Source organism: Vombatus ursinus, unplaced genomic scaffold (genome assembly GCF_900497805.2).
Source record: "Vombatus ursinus unplaced genomic scaffold, bare-nosed wombat genome assembly UNPS02010461.1, whole genome shotgun sequence".
Classification (NCBI taxonomy): domain Eukaryota; kingdom Metazoa; phylum Chordata; class Mammalia; order Diprotodontia; family Vombatidae; genus Vombatus; species Vombatus ursinus.
Genome location: NW_020950239.1, coordinates 5,885,021 through 5,889,587, shown reverse-complemented (window position 1 = coordinate 5,889,587; position 4,567 = coordinate 5,885,021).

Sequence of the window (4,567 nt, the reverse complement as noted above, 5' to 3'; positions counted from 1 at the left end):
CAATGACTCCAAAGCATTAACCCTTACCAAGTTCAGTTCCAAGTGTGGCATAACCCATGAATAAATTACTGTCCCTTGGTTGACTTCAGTCCAGTGTTATGAGTCAAGCCAGTCACTTTAGGGAAGCACTCGTCCCTAGATTTGGCTGCCCACAAAACTCAGGCATAGACACCCATCACTGTACCTCTTGTCCTCCAGCCTTCTGAAATCACTCACAGTTATTTCATTTCCAAGCCTCCTTTACCTGAGCAGGAAAGAATAGACACAGCATATAAACAAGTGGACCACATGACTTCACGTTGATCTGGGCTGGAAAAGAGGCAGTTAGCCTATGTTTCCTTTGCAAAAGCTTACAGCAGGCTTTCCCCCCAGCACCCTGGCTTCTTTGTATGCATGCTCAGTGCTAGGTCAGCAGCCAATGGAAAAGGCCCTTTCTTCACAACGTGGCATGCAAAAGAGACAGTTATAGAAGACCTGCACATGTAGACAAAAGCAGAAGCATCAGGACTGGATAAACCTTAAAGGGCAGAAACTAGGATGTTATTGATTTATGCACAAACCTCCACCTACCCTTGCTAACTTTCCCTTTCCTACTCTTTTCTCTGGAGGAGCAGACTTTAAGAGAAATATAGCTGAGAAGCAGACAGATGATTTCTCTGGAGGGTCCAGTCATGTATGTCAGACAGGTTTCTGTTTATCAGCCTTTGAGACTATAAGAAAATTTGACTGTTCTTCCTTGGATAGCCAAGGGCTTTAGGAGTTTATGCATGATTCCTCTGCAGTAGACTTCACTAAATAACTATTTGCAGCCAAAGGTATAGAAGAAATGTCTTTAATAAAACATTTTGCAACCATTTGATACAATCTTTGCAAAAGTCTGGGATCTTTCCAGCACTTACATGTTGCTATTTACTATGGATTTTTTTCATGCATAGAAGAGGAAAGAATTCATAACCCTTTCATATCAGCTTCCTGGAGCCATGTTCTTCAATATGGACAATTTTAGAATCTCATATGTATTCTCCCATGTTGTGTTGCTTTGAGGATTAATAAGCTGTTCTTAGTAAAACATTTGACCTTTAGAGCAAAAACTAGATGAGAAGGCATCTGATTTACACGAGTCTCCTTGGAATCCCCACACAGGAACTGCTTGTCCTTTGCCAAAATATGGAAACAAATGTCCATGGGCAGTGGTAAAGACCACATTAGCCTTATGAGGTAGTTCCTCCTGTCTACCTGTTCAACAGCAACAAGAATATCATCAGAGTTGTAAATTCAACTTAATTGTTGAATAACCAACCCAAGAAAACTGAGTATAATCCTTTGGTGTGTGGGAGGGGGAGGGGAATGAACATTGAATTAAATAGAAGAATAGTAAGCTTTCCTGAGGCTGAATTCCAGAGGTGAATAGAAAATTTTACATTCATACAGAAGAATCAAGAGAAGTATAAAGAGGTAAACAGTAAAAAGAGTAATCATAAGAAATTCAATAAAGTTACTCTTTACATACCTATATGGGAAGATTATACGTGTAACTCCTAAGCACTTTAACATTAATAGGGCAGTTAGAAGAAGTCTACATAGACAGAGGGCATGAGTGTGAATTGATTATGCTAGGATAATATCTACAAATAAAATGAGGGTGTTAGAGAGAGGTGGGCACTGGGAGAATGGGAAACAGGTAGAATAAGGAAAATTTGCTTACATAAAAGAGAATCACCAGGAAAAACTTTTATAGTGGAGGGAAAAATTGGGGAGTAGGCAATGCTTGAACCTACCTTTCATTGGAATTGAATTTCTAAGAGGGAAGACTAAACACACACACACAGAGACACTATACACACACAGTTGGGTATAGAAATCTATCTTACTCAATAGGGAAATAGGAGGGAAAGGGATAAGAAATATTTGAAGGGCAGGGGAGATGATAAAGGGGAGGACAAATTGAGGGAGGCAGTAGTCAGAAGAAAAATAGACATTGGAGGAATGATAGGATAAACAGAGAAGAGAAGGATGAACAGAAGAAAATAGGATAGAGGAAAGCGCATCGTTAGTAATCATAACTGTGAGTGTGAATAGAATGAGCTCACCCATAGAACTGAAGTGGAGAGCAGAATGAATTAGAAACCAGAATCCAACAGTATATTGTTTACAAGAGACACACTTAAAACAGAACGACATGTATAGAATTAAAATAAAGGGCTGGAACAGAATCTATTATGCTTCAGCTTAAGTAAAAAAAAGCAGGGGTAACAATAATGATCTCAGACAAAGAAAAAATGGACCTAATTAAAAGAGATGATCGGGAACACTACATTTTGCTTAAAAGTATCATAGGCAATGGCAGCTATGTGGCTCAGTGGATAAAGCACTGGGTCTAGAGTCAGGAAGATCTGAGTTCCAATCCATTCTCAGATACTTACTAGCTCTGTGACCCTGGGCAAGTCACTTAACCTCTGTTTGCCTCAATCCACTGCAGAAGAAAATATCATCCCAGCATCTTTACTGAGAAAAATCCGTGGACACTATCAGTGTGCTATGGTCCACGGGGTCCTGAAGAGTTGAACATGACTAAACAAAAACAATCATAGAAGATGAAGTAATAGCAAAAATTTTAAGGGCAATTTTTTCTAATAAAGGTCTTATTTCTCAAATACATAGAAAACAGAGTCAAATTTATAAAAAGAAGAACTGTTCCTCAATTGATAAATGGTCAAAGGATATGAAGAGGCAGTTTTCAGAAGACATCAAAGCTATCTACAATCATGGAAAAAATGCTCTAAATCACTATTGATTAGAGAAATGCAAATTAAAACAACTCTGGGGTACCACTTCACACCTATCAGAAATGAGAAATGCTGGAGGGAATGAAGGGACACAGGTACACTTATAAACTGTCAGTAGTTTTGAACTGCTCCAGTCATTCTGGAGAGCAATTTAGAACTATGCCCAAAGAGCTATAGTGACAGCTAGGTGACACAGATATAGTTCCAGACCTGGAGTCAGGAAGACTCCTCTTCCTGAGTTCAAATATGACCTCAGACATTAGCTGTGTCACCCTAGGCAAGTCACTTAACTGTGTTTGCCTCAGTTTCCTCATCTGTAAAATGAGCTGGAGAAGGAAATGGTAAACCACTCCAGTGTCTCTGCCAAGAAAACCCCAGATGGGGTCACAAAGAGTGGGATGTTACTGAAAAATGACTGAACCAAAGGGTTATAAAACCATGCAAACCCCCTTAACTCAGCAATACTACTACTAGGTCTGTACCCTAAAGAGATTTTTTAAAGAAGGAGAGGGACTGATATGTATAAAAATATTTTAGCAGCTCTTTTTGTGGTGGCAAAGAATTGAAGACTGAGGGGATGCTCATCATTTGGGGAATGGCTGGACAAGTGCTAGCAAATGACTATGATGAAGTACTATTGTGCTATAAGAAATGATAAGGGAGTAGTTTCAGAAAAACATGGCAAGACCTATATGAACTGATACAAAGTGAAGTGAAAACCAGGAGATCATTGTGCCCAATAACACCTATGTTATAATGGTTATCAACTGTGAGAGATTGAGCAACACAATGATCCAATATAATTCCAAAGACTCATGACAAAAAAAAAAGCTATCCACCTCCAGAGAAAGAACTGATGACTTGGAAATGCAAATTGAGATATAATTGTCTCACTTTGTTCTTTCTTGCTTTTTTGTGATATAGTTAACATGAAAGTATGTTTTGCATGATTTCACATATATAATTGATACATTTTGCTTGCCTTCTCAGCAGGTAGGGGAGGGATGAGGGGGCAAATTTGGAACTCAAAATTTTAAAAGAATAGAATATTTAAAATAAATTTTAAAAAGAATTAATGAGTGCCAAATTCATAGAAACTGAAATAACTACTCCCTTCAAGAAATGGGGGACCACTAGGGCCCTTTGACTAACCTAATTGTAATTCCCTCCCCACATAGCACTTAGGAGTTTCCAGTGAGCTTATGAGACTTTTTATTAAACCATTACATTTCAGGAAACGAGAGTTTGACAGTACTGAAGTAGATGACAAATGACTCATAATCCAACATAAATATATAGTGGTTACCCAAGGCAGAAAAGAATTTTGTAAACAATCCTTCTCCAAACTACACAGGAATAGTTCACATTTTAAACCATTGCCCCATGTGCAGTGAGACTCCATCTTTTTAAAGTTGCTTTGATAAAATAAGTAAGGATGACCAAAAAAACCATAAAACAACCCTATACCTTTTTTAGAAAATTGTCCCATTTTACAAGCTGATAAAAATTAATTTAAATATGAATGAGACCAAAGGATGAGTAAATTTCCAGCTAGTGTATGCTGATATAGAGACTAATGAGTAAGTTCATAGGAAGTGTTTTTTAAGTTCCTCACATGTGCCAGGTATTTTACAAATGTCATCTCATTTCATCCTCATAATAGCCTGGTAATGTAGGTATTATTATAATCCCCATTTTTGCAGTTGAGGGAACTGAGGCATACAGCAGTTAGGTTACTTGCACAAAGTCACACACCTAGTAAATGTTTGAGATTGTGTTTC